Source organism: Malaclemys terrapin, chromosome 4 (assembly GCF_027887155.1).
Source record: "Malaclemys terrapin pileata isolate rMalTer1 chromosome 4, rMalTer1.hap1, whole genome shotgun sequence".
NCBI lineage: Eukaryota > Metazoa > Chordata > Testudines > Emydidae > Malaclemys > Malaclemys terrapin.
In genome coordinates, this window is record NC_071508.1 from 23,789,713 (window position 1) to 23,806,312 (window position 16,600).

The window sequence follows — 16,600 nt, forward strand, 5'->3', positions numbered from 1 at the left end:
TGATCATTAGAGAGCTTTTCCCAATCTCTTATTGCCGTCTCCCTTACTGAAGAAATTGGCTTATTCTGCTTGTCCTACCCTTGGTGGACATGGAGAACAATTTATCATGGTCCTCTTTACAACAACCCTTTACATACTTGAAGGCTACCAGGTTCTCTCCCACTTCCTCTTTCTCCTCTACAGTAAACATGCCCAGTTCTTTCAATCTTTCCTCACAGGCCGAGTTTTCTAAACCTCTGATCATTTTTGTTGCTCTCTAGTTCGAGACTGTTCCACCTCTAGGAGAGGACATATGTCCTAGTGGTTAAAGGAATGACCCTGAAAGTTAGCATTGCTGTGTTCAGTTCCTGGCTCTATTACAGACTCCACATGACCCTGGGCAAGCCTCAGTTTCCCCATGTATAAAATGGGGATAGTAAAACCCATCTCACAGGGGTATGGCAAGGATCCTGCAAACACCTATGCATGTGAATAACTTTATGCAGCCACATAGCATTGAACTCGACGGGTCAATAGACATATGCTGATTTACACTAGCTGGGGATATGACCCACTGTTCGTAAAGTTACTCATGTGACTAAGCATTACCCTTATTAAGCTTCACATCGGTGCTGGGGGCCAGGGCCACACACCATCAATAAGTCTCATCTTGATGCTTATAAAATGCCCAGAGATCGTGTACACAAAAGGCTGTAAAGAAAATGCAAAGTGCCATCATGTTTTCGCCAGCCTGCCCAAGAGCTTGCAAAGCAGTCCAGAGCACGAACATGACGCACCTGTCTGCGGGAGAAGATGATAATCTCCCTCCCTCCCACACCAAACATCTGTGTTTTTAGAATCTTCTCCCTGAGGCAATTAGAGTTGTTTTCATTTGATCAGATTTAAAAAAAATTTGATTAAAATGAATGCCCCACAAATCGGCTTGCACATGCTCGGCTAATGAAATGCCTTTCATAAGCAGTGCGTAAATCATGATGGCTCTTCCAAGATAACTGTGTGGCTTGTGAAGATATTTCCTGAGAGTGAGGTTTGGAGGGATGGAAGATGGGATGCTGGAGAGATGGCTTGTCACTGTCAGCCAGTTCTTCCCTTCCCTTTGGGCAAAAAAATAAATACAATAAAATCAAGGGGGAGGGGTATATACATTGAGGAGTCAATTTCTGTGCGTGCAGCAAGATGCCGAAATAAAGCCCTGTATAAGGGCTACAGACAGTGGCTGAGATCCGAGGCTGTGTTGCACACGCTTTATGCTGCACTACGAGTAGACACACCCAGGGCCAACTCCTCCATTGTCCTGCACCGTGATGCCATTTACACAAATACAAATGCTACCATAGCAGAAAGTCAGACCCTACAGAGTAGATTGCTGTGGTGTGTAGGGGGACACGGAGACTCCTATGCAGCCCTGCTACCTGGGGCCAGTGTAGGTGGTGTGATTGGGGAGAAAGTCTTGGCCAGGATCTCACTGCACCCTGAAGAACCCAGCTGTGGTATCAGCCCATTGGTGACTAGTGCAAGAGAAGCAGTCAAGGATGGGGGTGGAGCACTGTTCCACGCCCCACTCCTAACCTGTGCTTAGTCTCAGCCAACAGTCCAGAGGGTGTTCAGAAACTCTGGTGATAGTGTAGTATAAATGCCGAGAGATCTGCTAAATTCTAGAACGATGTGGAATGTCTAACCCCGCCCCCCAACATACATGTATCAAAAGCTGCAATGCACATTGCTGGGGAGATAAACAGCCAGCAGCCCTGCAGCTGTAAATTGGCATAGCTCTATTTACACGGATTGAGAATCTGTCCCTAAGGGTGCCATTCCTTTTCTTGCTCACATTGGTGTAAATCAAGGCTGACTCCAATGGAGTCAGCAGAATTTCCCTCAGGTAAAAATGGTGTAGACTAAAATTAGAATCAGGCTGAACCACTTCAGGGAAAATAATTAAAATTCTATTCGTATTTTAAATCCCCCATTTTCTTCACAGAAAATGGTCCCTCTGTTGACCTTTAAACTTTGGTTGTCTGCAAAGTTTATTGACTGAACCCCCAAACATGACCTCAGATACAGCCCAGATATCTGGACTCATAGAAGCAGTATTTTAACTGCAACGCAATACATACTTTTCCACCCACTATGTGCCGCGTAGCAGCATGACCAGACGCATTCTCCATAAACTCTGGTGGAGAAGTTTCACTTCCACAAAAGGGCTCATAAACAACATGCGAGTTCCAAACAACTCCCTGGAGCCATCTGGTAGCAAGAGAAGGAAATGAAAGGCCAGGTGCTCAGCTAGGGTACCCTAGGCTTCAGTTTTCAACATCTGAGGATCTAGCAGGAACTCTCCCAACAGAGGAGAGAGGAGCATTGGCTGCGCACTAGATCCAAGTAGCCCAGAATTTTGGGCCCAGTTCTTTGCAACTTAAAATCTGAGAATGAAACTCACATCTGCACAGGGCCTGGGTGTTACAAGTGTGCTCAGACTTTGGGCTGCTCCTCCGTGCAGGGGTGAATTTCACCTCAGAGGAAAGTAAAAAGAGTCCCTTCTTTCTTAGGGTGAAATCCATCCCTGAGGAGAGAGTCAGTACAATGCTTGTGCTGCACTGAAGCCCAATTTTTAAGGCTTAAAGGGCACACTGGTGTTGCATAAAGGAGGATTTCATCCTTGCTCAAGGATTTATCTCACTCTGCTCCAAGGCCTTCCCTTTAATACAGTGCATTAGTGGTAGAAATATTTCTGAACTCTACCTTGAAAGAGGGAAGATAAAATGAGCTAAAGAACTGGGCAGTTCAGCGGCCTGGGGATAATTCCTTTCACTCCCAGGCTGTTCATTGGAATCCAGGCTGGCCTAATAGTGCCTAAGAACCAGGTGGCATGGGAGGAAAGGCATTTGGAGGTCTCCAGCCAGCTCTAAGTATACAGGTGTCTGCATCATGAAACCACCCTTATTGGGTGAGGGTGTTTGGCTCATGTTATCAGACTAGATGTTCCTTTTGGCCTAAAGCCTATGAAATAATAATGATCGCTAGCTCTTACATAGCGCTTCTCCCCTATAGATCACAAAGCACTTCACAAAGGAGGTAAATAGTATCCCTATCATACAGAGGGGAAACTGAGGCACAGCAAGGAGAAACAACTTGCCCAAGGTCACCCAGCAGGCCAGTGGCAGAGCAGGGAGAAGATCCTTGGTCCCATGAGCCTCAGTCTAGGACTCCATTTACTAGGCCAAGGCTTAACAGTGAATGGGACAGAGGCTAAAAAACATATTATCATGCAACACAGTGCTAGATTTGATGGATTAAGGTTTCCATAGAAGGGGTCATTCTGGGACAGAGAGCTTCCTTCTTGACAAACTGTCACACACCTATGGCTGGCAGAGTTCAGCTGTGTTTGTTAAAGGCCTTTCCCACCATTCATGGGCTATATATGGTCTCAGCAGCATCTGCAGTGTCCAAAATGACCAGTGATCCAGGAGTAATACTCTTTGTAGCACTTTTGAGGTGGCAAACCACACAGGCCAGATAGCAGCATCAGAAATAGGTACCCTAGCTAAAGGGAGAGAAGGATGTAAGACCCCCATTAGCTCACTATGGGGTTTCACTTAATCACTACAGGCTTGTAATAGGGACCTCCTCCTCCCAAGCACTCCCTCCTGGCCAGGGTAGCTCTGTGGCATCTGACCTCTATTTCCCCCATAAAAAAGGCTTTTATGAGTCCAACAATAGCCCTTCTTGGCAATCTGTTTCCTTGAACAACAAGTTCAAATGAACATCCAGCAGCCATGCCCCTCCTACCTGGCATCCTCCCACAGGCATCGGTCTGCCTTGTCCTCATCTTTGTGAGATGAGGGATCAGCAGGCAAACCTCCCCTAGTACCAGGCATGTCACCTGTTCCCCAGCAATAGCTTTACCCCATTTCCCAACCAAGGGCAACCTTTCCTCCAGAGGGCCAGCTCTCTGCCTGACTCTCTTCAGCCTTTTAAAGAAATCACTCAGCTGATCAGGACTAGCTTGTGGGGAAGGGGGGGGGGGTGTTTGCTAACCCAGCACAGGTGTGACTGAGCTCAACTACCCTTAAAGGGCCAGGCGACCTGGGCCAGGGCCACATTTTCACATGAGCCTACTACATGGAAGCTGCTAAACATGCCCCAGCACCCCAAGTTTGTGTAACGTGATTACAAGAGAGCCAATGGAAGGCACGGTGGAAGCACTGTCTAGTGGTGAAAGCAGGGTGTCTCTTCTTCCCCTTTTGGGATAAATCACACAGAAGTTGTCACAACCTGGTGCAGTCCTGCTGTCCGGACGGACATCAGTCCATTGTGAGTGGACCCAACCACTGAATCCCATATACTGCTAAGCCTCCAGGGGCTGGGGAGTGACTAGTCACTCTGCCTAGCCACATGTCCCAGGTGCGGACCCCATGTCTTACACTGTTTTTGCGCAGTGGGACCCCGCATTCCAGCCATGTCACCTACACCCCAGAATCAGTGCCCAGCCCTACTGAGCCCCCCCAGTTGCTTAGACACATTTCTCCTAAGCCTGTCTGGCTGGGGAAGGTCTGGTTTCCTCCTTACACCCGTCAGGGACAATGTGGACATAAATCAAAGACCACATCTGTTTACACAATAAATATCCCCTCCCATCTCTCCCCCACATAAACAATCAGGCAGCTGGATACAATGTCTAGGGCCAGGTCCCTTGCTGGGGTTACAGCAGGGATAAAGCCAGCAGGGATAAATCACCAAGCTCAGCAGCGACATTGGAGGACAGGCAGGACTGCACGTAGCAGGGGTTGATATCGTATGACACAGCAAGCTGCTTGTTCACTAGGCTTCTTGCGCCAAAGGTGATTGGACCATGCCTGACTGAGCAGGGATCGGGGATTTCCTCTCCCGTCCGGGAAAGCGGCCTCAGCCGTTAATTCCTCTTTACACTGAACACTTTCGGGATCTAAGTAGTTGTGGTGTTTATAACTAAGTGATGGGCAAAGGTTCCTGGAACAGAGACTGGAATCCCATGCATTCAACTGCCGGGACTCCGGGGTAGCCACCTCCTTGTAATGACCCAGAGGGGGCGCCAGCCCTTCTGGAGACAGGTCCTTGTTCTGATTGGCCGCTTTTGCATGTGCACACAGTCGCCTGGTAGATACCTGCAGTCCATTGCCTTTTTATGGCCTGCGTGCCAAGGTTAGGACTAGACTATTTGCTTTCCTGGCATATAGCAGAGAAATGATCTTTTCCTTTTTAGGCAGTCCCCGCCCAGGTTCATGTGCGGGCCAGATTTTCCAAGCAATGTCAATAAATGGCAGGTCATTGGCAAGGATAAGAAACCAACTGCTTGCCTGGAAGCTGGGCCTATCCCTTTTACTAAACAAACCCTAACCGCTGGTTGTGCTTGTGATATCCAGTGTGTGTGTGTGGGCGGGCGGGAGATGTGAGAGCAGTCAGCAGCCAGTGATTTCTGTTGTAATGGGATACAGTGCGTTGGCTTTACTCCACTGGCTTTTCTAAGTATGGGAGGTGGATGGAGAGGGTAGGAGAGGAATCACACCTAAACTCCAAAGTAAAGAGGTTTATGTTAAACAGGGGTCTCCCCCCAACCCCAGGATCAGACTGAGGCAGAACTCAGCTGCAGTGGTTATGAAGGGGACTCTCTATTGAGGCTGCTGGGCACAGACAAGCTCCTGTGATTAAGAACATAAGAATTACCATACTGCATCAGCCCAAGGGTCCAGCTAGCCCAGTGTCCTGTCTTCTGACAGTGGCCAATGCCAGGTGCCCCAGAGGGAATGAACAGAACAGATCACCATGAAGTGATCCATCCCTGTCGCCCATTCCCAGCTGCTGGCAAACAGAGGCTAGGGACACCCAGAGCATGGGGTTGCACCCCTGACCATCCTGGCTAAAATAGCCATTGATGGACCGATCCTCCAGGAACTTATCTAGTTCTTCCCCTTCCCCCTTGTTATAGTTTTGACCTTCACCACATCCCCTGGCAATGAATTCCACAGGTTGACTGTGCGTTGTGTAAAGAAATACTTCCTTTCATTTGTTTTAAATCTGCTGCATATTTAAAAAAAATAATGCTCCCAGTGAGGCTTGAACTCACAACTTCAGCATATCTCTACTCAGCACTGCCCTATAAGTACAATGCACTAACCAACTGTGCTACTCAACTACCCACCTTATGTGCCCTTCTACCTTGTGCTGCCTGGTGACCTCACATGGGGTCTGTCAAGTCCTGATCTGGATGCATCCCTCATAGAGGGGAGCAGTGACTATTGTCTTCCCCTCTTCTGTTCTCTCTGATGAGCTCTTCTAAACAAACTAATTTCTGTCCAAATGCAGTCCTCCCAGAATTCCTCTGCTTCCTCCCCCTACGGTCACTAAGCCTCAGATGTTGAAATCATCTCTGTGTATTATATAAATACATCAATTTCCTTTATTAGTTTCATCATTCTTCCTGCCGTTGATGTGAAGGAGAGAGAAACTCAAGCAGCAATGTTTGGATCCGGATCCTGAACACTCCCCCCTCCAATGTTGGGGTGTTGGAGATAGGGGGCTGATCTGGCTCAGTATAAAGATAGGGGTGAAATCTGGATCCAGACCTGGGTGGGGATTTTGAACATCCCTAATGTTCAGGGATCTGGGGCTTTGGTTTGAAAAGTTGAGGCCACATATGCAATCAAGGTTTGGAATTCGATCCCATACAAAGCTTTGAGGCGGTTTTGATTTGGGATGTTGGCTTAGCCCCACCTCTCCTTCAGGCTGGGACCAGAAGCACCAGCAGAACATGGGAAAGCTTCAATGGATTTGTCTACACTGTAGCTAGGAGCTGGCCTCCCAGCCCAGGTAGAGATACTAAGCTAGCATGCTAAAGGTAGCTGTGTGGATGTAGCGGTATGGGTGATGCTTTGGGCTAGTCACCTGAGAGAAGCCTGCTGACCCCCTGGGTCCAAGCTCTGGTAGCTAGCCTGTGCTGCTGCCCATCCCTCAGTGGCCACACTGATATTTTTAGCACACTAGCTCAAGTGGAGCTAGCGTGTCTGTCTACCCATGTTGGGGGACTCGCTCCCAGCTGCAATGTAGACATACCTTATGAGCCTATGGACCTGATCCAAATCCCACTGAAGTCAATGGGAATCTTTTTGTGGATTGTGATGGGTTTTAGGTCAGGGCCCTATAGGGAGATATATAAAAGCTCATCTAATTTAATAAGACCTCCAGACTCCTTACACACAAGTTTCAGATGGGAACAACTTTCAGTTCTTATCGGCTCAAGCTGGATATAAACCAGTGATATAAGGCTTGACACTAGTGCTGGTCAAAGCCTTTCCATCATTGGAAAATTGGGTTTCTGACTAAATGAAAGTTTCACAAAAAGTGCAATTTCTACTGACACTTTTGATATTTTGTTGAAAAACCAAACGCCCTCTCCCAAAATATTTTGGCCAACGTCTGAAATATTTTGATGCAAAAATAGTGCAGCAGTTCCTCATGGGAGTTGTAGTTTGCGTGCCTTCCACTCCTATTCTTCTCTATGGGCCAGGCTCTTTGGCTGGACTACATCTCCCCATAATGGACCATGGCCAGGGTCACCAGTCGGACACCCTTTTCCCTCAGGCCAGAGTCCAGGCCAAAGAGAAAATGGGAACCCCTGAACTACAGCTCCCATGAGGCATTGCAGTGCCATTTTGAACTGGCCTGTTTCTGCATTCAGCCAAAATATTTCAGTATTTGATATTTTGCCAGAAAGTCAAAATTTTCTGAGGTAAAAAGCTCCTAGTTTCCCCCTATGTTGGCTCAGTACATCATCCCCAGTCCCCTACCTGAGGCCTGTTTTTTTAAAAGTACTGAGTCTGATGATGGATGTGGGACAGTGAAGCATGCAAACAATATCTGATTGTGCTGCACTGTCCTAGACAATAGATATAGCCTCTTATTTCAGGACCCAGTCATGACACTTCTCAGAACCTTGGAACTCATGACTGATGGCAGGTCATCCTGAACTGCCACTAACACTGGATGGTGACTAGTTCTTTTGATGCCACAAGCCCAGAGGTACCAGGGCTATGAACTGCCAAGCCTAGTGGTGCCAGGGCTCGGACCTAGCAAGCTCTGGCAGAAACGAAGCACTGATGGCGACATATAATGACAGGTCTGGACAGTTCTCAGTCAATACAACATATTGATTAGTGGTATGGGCTAAAAAATAAGGCAAGGGAAATGGATTGTGTTTTCCCCGGGACTAGCCAGGGAATAGGAAGTCATGACCCCAAAAGTTAAAAACAATAAAACTAAAGGAATTAATCACACTTTAGATTAATTTGTTTTAAACCTGATGCCTATTAAAAAAAACAGTATTCCAAGTGAGGCTTTGGCTCACACTTCTGGGCCTTCTGCCCTGAAAACCAATGCCCGGTGTCTAGAAAACATATTGCCCCCCATTTGTAGCCCAAGATGTACCACATCAGTGCATTGTGCTCACTGAAACCTGGAGCTAGGCCCCCAGCAAACCTCAGGTATACATACACCTGAAATGGAGCGGAGTTCAGAACCCTGCTCTGGAGCAGAATTTTCCAGCTAATCTGCATCTCTGTGAGGAGCTTATCCAAACAGTTCCAAATGTTGTGTGTGTGTGTCTGTATTTGGAGCAAGGCAAGAATTTTGCAGCTTGAGGTGTCTGCTACAAATATTGGCCAGGTGAAAAACCAGTATGTGTCAACAGCAGAGAGCATGCTGGGAAAGAGATGCTCCAGAGCACCTTCTACTTTGTTGTATGAGTGCTTTGGCAGGAGCAGACAGACGGCTCTATCACTTTGGAGATGTGCGGTCCGTCTCAGCTGATGTAAATGGGAATGGATTTACACCAGTAGGGGACTTGTCCCATAGAGTACAGAGTGGCACATCAAAGTAGCAGAAAAATCCTCTTGCTTTCTTCCTGGGTTCTAGTCCCAGCTCTGCTACTAACCAGCTGAGTGACCCTGGGCAAGTCATTGCATGTCTCTATGCTTCAGTTTCCTAAGGTGTAAAATGACACTGAGTGCCTTTGCAAAGCACTTTGAGGTTTATGGTGCTAGCGGAGAGGAAAAAGCTTTTGTTCTAATGGACACTGCAAAGAATTTGGTTTGCAGCTGATGTAATGAGCTGAACAAAGGAAGCCATTTGCCATGCACACCAGCTAGCAGTTCTATTTGTCTCACACTTTGACTAGTTCCCTACATCCCGACCTCTGTTGCAACAGGCCTGAGCACATCCCGACAGCTGCTGAAGACCCTCGCCATTCATTGTGGCCAGCTCAGCATCTCATGGGCCTTAGCTACCCTACTTAGGCCTTGCTCCTGCATGAAGACCCACTGGGCCTCATGTGGTATTCTACTGAGCGCGTGCACGCAAACAGTGGGCCGTGCTAATGGATGCTAACGCAGGATGGCGGCCTAATGGTTTAAATTAAGGCCCCTGAGTGAGCCCTTAGTAAGTTTGGGATGCAGCATATTAAAAGTCAGCGCTAATTAAAATCATATATTTTGGTGGGGATGGAGGGTACAACAGCAACATACAGGCCTGTCTAGTATTTTTTTTTTTAAATTAACTGTTATCTATTATTTAAGCCGGGCAGGCTCTGCCACAGTTCTGCAAGTGTTTTTTAATGTGTGCGGAGAGACAGTTCTCAGCCTGTAAAGTTGATCGTTTGTAAAGTCTGAATCCTCACTATTTTCAAATAACTAGCGCACCTGGACACACCATAAATAATGACCCCATTAAAGACCCCATCCCACATGCCTCGTTCTCCCTGAACTGCCATTAAAATTCAGGGGCCACATTCATGCTCCAGCTGTGTCCTGTGCCATATGTGCAGCAAGCGGGAGTGTGTGTGTGTGTGTGTGTGTGTGTGTGTGTGAGATGGGAGGGGGGTGGAGGAGAAGGCTGTAGCATGAAGGGCATCCAAGCGTCAGCTGTATGTTCTCTCTCTGAAGTACCTGCAGGGTGTGAGACAGACAGTGGGCCAGAGCCTCAGCAGGTGGCGGTGGAACGAGGCTGATTTACGTCCGAAAGCTAAATCATGATGCAAAAGGGTTAAAAAGCGAGCAAGGGTCAGATCCTGTTCTGAGTCCCCACCCCCCACTGTGCTAGTCCCTTCAGTGTGATTTCATAGGTTGCCACGATTCACCCTCCTGCCACCTTTGCCCCGTGCCTTGTAATCCATCATGCTTCCTCCCCTCCCAGGACAAACTCCACTTTTCTCCCTAGTTTCTGCATGTTGCTTTGGAGGCTCTGGAGTTTAATGATGGCTGGTGGGGAGTGGAGGGGCAGATAGGTGGGGGGTGAGGGTGGGACGGATGATAGGGGGCGGGGCCCATATGAAGATCCTTCTCCCAGAGCTGGCAGCTCACTGAGACGTGGGCTGTTAGAGCCAAGCAATCAATATATGAAAATGCAGCCCAGGCGAGGCAGGTGACTTTGAGAGGCAGCGAGAGAGGGAGCGGAGAGTTGTGTGAAGGGCAGAAGGAGATGTTTTTTGGGAGGGAGGGGGAAGAGGTGGGAAGTGAGCGAGAGAGACTGGGACAGGCACAGCCCCTGTCCTCTGCACGTCTGCCTCTCTGCTCTGCCTGCACGAGCGCACAGGGGTGGGGACTGGGAGTCCTGGGGAGAAGAGAGAGGCAGCAGGAGGCGAGACCCGAGCAGGGATGAGGACAGAGAGGTGGCATGCTGGGGGTCTGTGGTAAATCTGCCCCATCTGTATCTGCATGTGTACACAGGTGCAGGTGCATGTGCCCCATGCAGCTGTGTTTCCCTGTGTCTGCACACACAGCCACAGGCTTGGGTGCCTCTCTGCGCATCGCTGACGTGAGGGATGGACTAACACCTCCAGGTCCTGTCTAGCCTATCCCCTGCCAGTGCAGATTTGCTCCCTGGAATCTACTTTCTAGGCCTCCGTCCAGTTTAATTCAAACAGCTGCAGCGACAGGGCCTCTTGCCCATGGGGGAGACTATTCTGCAGCCTGAGAGCCCTAGCTGTCATTTAGCAAATGTTTCCTGAGATCCGGGCTACCACTTCTCTTAAATAAATAATGGAGATATCCCATCTCCTAGAACTGGAAGGGACCTTGAAAGGTCATCAAGTCCAGCCCCCTGCCTTCACTAGCAGGACCAAGTACTGATTTTGCCCCAGATTCCCAAGTGGCCCCCTCAAGGATTGAACTCACAACCCTGGGTTTAGCAGGCCAATGCTCAAACCACTGAGCTATCCCTCCCCCCATCCATCCCCCTTACTTATGTGTCCCTTAAGCCTGCTCCTGCCTTGATCATCACATCCATCCAGGGCTGGTAAAGTCCCACCCTGAGCTGTTGTTTGGCCTAGCTAAACACCTGCAGTTCTTTTAATCTTCCTCCCCCAGTCAAGCCCTCTGGATACTTAATTGTTTTATGCTGGTCACTTGGGATGATTAGTTTGCGTGTTCCTGACTCTGTAGGCACATGTGTTTGAGCGTGTTGGCATCCCCCTCTGCCTACCATGTCTAGATGTGCGTATCTTGTATGTACGTCCTGGCATGGTGTGAATGCATGTGTGTGTCTGTGTCCCCGTACGGGCTGTGCCACCAGGGTGATTCAAATCCAAGCCAGCACCGAGGCCCAAGATGTGAGGTCATTTTGAGAGCAACGTGCGCCCTGGGGTCTAGTGGTAGGAGTGGGTCCCTTCAAGCCATGTACTGAGTGGGAAATGGATGAACTGTGATTCAAGCACTGTCCAGCCTAGGGGAGCAGCAGCCAGCATGAAGCCATTCATCAGAGGAGGTATCTGAGTCCAGGCACTGAACTGGCCCAGGAGCGAGCAGCTCTGCAGTCTAGGTCCGGGGTTAGGTCCCCAGTTCCGGATGCAGAGCAGGGGGTGAGCCTGGATCCAGTCTAGATGGGGAGGAGGCACCTCGGTGCTGAACGTGAGCCAGAGTTTTCTCTCTCATGTGTGGAGGCAGTGGGGTGGGTGACCCTCTATCGCAGCTCCCAGGGTACGTTGTCCTGGCACCAAGGAGCCTGATGCTGGGGTGGGAATTCACACACAGAGTCCCCATTTCCAGCATGGAGACTCCCTGACTCAGGCTGTGCTGTAGCCCCCTGAAACTGCCATCAAAAAAATTCCTTGGGGGCCGCCGGCCCACGTTACCCTGATTCAGCCCAAAGGGGGAATCTCTCCATGTTCTGCAGGGTCTGTACCCTGGGCTCCACCCCTTTGATTGTGCCTCCCCAGATCAGACTCTGGGCACCACACCTGGATCAAGCTCCTGCCTTCCCTTCTGCAGAGTTTAGTCCTAGAGAGGACGCCCTACCCCAGCCTGTCTCCACGGCTTTCTGGGTTCATGCCTCTATGATCCTGCCTCTCTTGTCCTTTGGCAGGATTAAGCCACCTGTATTAGGGCATCTGGGGAAAGGCTGGAGGAATCTGACCCATGGGGGGAAAGGAGAAGAGTAGGCCTGCTGCTGGTGCTTCCATCTCAGGGGGTGGGAATGGCTCCAACCTGAATGGACAGGAATAGCCAGCACCAACAGAGAGCTCTGCCCCCCTCACCCAGCTCCCTGGCAGCTTGGCAGCATCTACAGTCCATTCACCTCTCAAGCACCCTCCCATCCTCTGCATTAGGGAAATAATGACCCCCTCCCAAAACAAACACACACACCCAGCCCCAAACAACCCCCCAGCAAGGGTAAAAATAACATGGGCAGACGTCCAGCAGCAAAGTGGGGGCTAGCCAGTGATTACCTGCCTGGTAGGAGATGGCATATGTGCACATTCAGTGCAAGCAGCTCATAGCCATCAGAGACGGACTCCTGTGACCAGAGTGGCCGAACTGGAGGAGCTAAGGGAGACAGAGAAGTGCATGGATGAGACTTTCCAGGACACGGTAAAATGGTCCTACCCCCAGTCTGACAGCCTCTGTGCTGCTGAGGAGGATGAAGGTCTCAGGGAAGGAGAACATCAAGCTGGAGCAGTGGGAAACAATTCCATACTTGGGCCCCTCCTTCCAGATGATGTCAGGATATTCTCTCACACTGAGAAAATAGAGAGAGTTGGGTTTGTGATGACCGGGAGAACTGCATGGTGAATCGCCTGCCTAGTGCGAAGATTGCAGACCTCTTGAGACATCTGGACAGACTATTGTGCAGGGCTGGGGAGGAGCTGGTGGTTGTGGTACAAGTAGGTGCCAGTGACATAGGGAAAGTAGGCAAGAGGGCCTGGAGGCCAAACGTAGGCTGCTAGGTAAGAGATTAAAGTCCATGACCTCCTTAGTAGCCTTCTTTGAAATGCTTCCAATTCCACGCACAGGGCTAGTTAGACAGGCAGAACCTCCGGGTCTCAATACATGGATGAGATGATGGTGTAGGGAGGAGAGATTTAGGAACATTTTGGGAAAGGAGGAGCCTATACAGGAAGGGTGGGCTCCAGCTAAACCAAAGTAGACCCAGATTGCTGGCATGTAAAATGAAAAAGCTCATAGAGGAGAGGAGAGGGGAGGGTGGGATGGATGGGGGTGGTCCCTGGGCTGTGGAACATCCTTGTTCCAATCTCCTTGTAGAGGGGGGATTGGAACTGGGATCTCCTACAGCCCAGGTGGGAATCCTGACCAGCAAGAACAGAAGAGGAATTTGCATTTTTTGCTGTGGCCCAATTAAAAGCAGAAGCTGAGGCAGCAAATCCCTCTTCTTCCTCAGGCCAAGGGTGGGACTCAATCTAGCTCTCCAACATTCCAGCGGCGAGCCCTCACCACTAGGCTATAGACACTAGCCTTTTCCTGTGGCCCAATTAATATTTAACTAAAGTGGGACAGCTTCACCAGGAAGCACTCAGTGAGCTCCTTGTTGAAATTCCCTCTTTTGAGGGACCCAAGGAGTGAATGGAACCAGGATCTCTAACTCCCCAGCCAAGCACCCTCACCTGCAGAGGGCTCTTTGGAGCTGAGTCTTCCTTTGTCCCAATTAATATTTAATTAAAGTGGCACTGCTTCAACAAGAAAAGTCTCAGTGAGCTCCCTACTGAAATCCCACATCTTTCTCAGATGGAGGGAGAGATTGAACCAGGCTTTCTAGGATCCCAGGGCAGCACTCCAACCACTGGACTATTCAGAGCTTCCTGGGGTTGGTGCTTCCATTGGCCCAATTAACAGTTAAAGTGGAACAGGAAAAACTTGATCAAGCTCCATGCGCAAATCTACTCTTTGTTAGGAAGAGGGAAGAAGGGAAGCCGGGTGCGCAACAACCCACAAGAGCACCATAACCCCTGATCCATAAAGGGCTTCTTGAACTTGGCTCTTGCTATGGCCTAATTAATATTTAATTAAGGTGGAACAACTTCAACAGGAAAAATCCCCCCTCTTCATCACACAGAAGGAGGAACTGAATCAGACGTTCACTGAGGTTAAATCCGTCAGTGGCTATTAGCCAAGAGGGTCAGGGCCACAACGCCACGTTTTGGGTGTCCCGCAACCTCTGACTGCCAGAAGCTGGGATTGGATGACAAGGGATCACTCGATAGTTGCCCTGTTCTGTTCATTCCTTCCATAGTATCTGGCACTGGCCACTGTCGGAAGACACTATATGAAGCTATGGCCCATTAGTCTGATGCAGTATGTCCGTTCTTATGAATCTCTCATCTCCCGTGGAGCCTTGCTGCAGTGCATAGGTCTGTGGCCACAAGGGCTGTACAAGGGGGGAGGTTTTTGTCTGCATGGCAACTGATGCCTTAAATGCACAGCTTCAACTGAGTTCTGTTTACTCTGATGTTTCAAGGGGCAGTGCACAGCTTCGCCACTAGGTGGTATGAGAACAATTAACAGCTAACAGCTGCTTTTGGAATGTAATCACCATGCTGTGAAGATAAACTTTCTGGTCCAAATTCCTCCCTGGCCCAGGGCATAATTAACTCCCTTGAATATTTTTTGACTCTGTTTTTAGGAATGGCCTTATCTCCATTATCCATCTCTGCTGAGCTAATTAAAACCAGCAAAACTCCGCAAGCAGGCTTCAGGGGAATGGGGCCACCAAGCAGGGCCAGCATTAGACTCACTGGGACCTCGGCAGAAAGTTGAAGCCGGCTGAAGCCCAGGGCCCTGACCCCGCCACCCGGGGCTGAAGCCGAAGCCCGAGCAATGTAGCTTCACAGGAGCCCCTGTGGCATGAAGCCCCAGGCAACTGCCCTGCTTGCTACCCCCTAACACTGGCCCTGGCTTTTATAGGCGGAAACCAGTTGTTGTGGCACAGGTGGGCCGTGGAGTTTTTATAGCATGTTGCGGGGGACTCAGAAAGAACCCCTGGACTGGAGCACAGCTAACAACAGGGTGAAATTCTCATTCTTTCTTTCCTCCCCAGCCTCGCTTGGGCAATAATTGCTGTGTTTGCTTTGGCAGAGGAGCTGGCTGTGGGTGAGGTTTTACTGTACCTGTCTTTGCTAAACACATGTGTCCATTATAAGAGGGGTAGCCATGTTAGTCTGAATCTGTAAAAAGCAACAGAGGGTCCTGTGGCACCTTTGAGATAACAGAAGTACTGGGAGCATAAGCTTTCGTGGGTAAGAACCTCACTTGCATCTGAAGAAGTGAGGTTCTTACCCACGAAAGCTTATGCTCCCAATACTTCTGTTAGTCTCAAAGGTGCCACAGGACCCTTTGTTGCTTTTTACATGTGTCCATATATAGAGTGACTGAGATCAGTACCTATGTGAGAAATAAACAATCCTTGGAGTACAGGCAGTGAGGCACTGCCATAGCTGATCAAACCAGGGGCCCATCTAGCCCAGTATTTGGTCTCTGACAGTGGTCAATACCAGCTACTTAACAGGGAGGTGTAAAATCCCCCTCATGGACTAACCTGCCTAAGGCAAAATTTCTTACCGACTCCCAGGCAATTAGTGGTTGGATTGTGCCCTGAAGTAGGAGGGCTTATCCCATTTGTGTATTGCAACTGTGGCTGTTCTCATTGGCTATATAAAGCTTTTTTTGCAGCTTGTTAAGCTCTTGGTCTCAATAATGGAATGGCCTCCACCCAGAGGAAATTATACTGGGGGAGTGAAAGCAATTGAAACCTCTCTGTTGTCCAAAAAGTCCAGTAAGTTATTGCATTTATAAAAATAAATCAATCTATTTGCTTTAGCCTGCAAATGGCCCATCTGGGGGACTCGTGTGAAGCGTATAAGGTGCTCCAGCAGGTAGTGTGGCAAGGGTACATTTTGTATTGGAAAAAGAAGGGCCATCACCACATAGAGCAGAAACATACAGAAATCAAAGAACAGGGATGTCTCATTAGGGCCCGATATTGCAATGAGCTTTGTGTGGGCAGATCCCTGCACCTGTCATTGGCTACAGCTGGACTCTACGTGTTTGCGGGGGGCTGTAGGAGCAGATTGGATTGCAGAATTGAGACCTAATGTTGTAGTTTAAATGTTGGTAAAGGTGCCTACAGCTTAGGATAAATGATGATGCTTTTGCACATAAGTTGTTGGGTAAAAATCAAGCCTCTTACTTAGGGACCTGATCCAAAGCCCATTGACATCAGTAGAAAGACTTCCATGGCCTTCAGTTAGCTTTGAATCAGATCCCAGATGCCTAAATATGGCCATAAG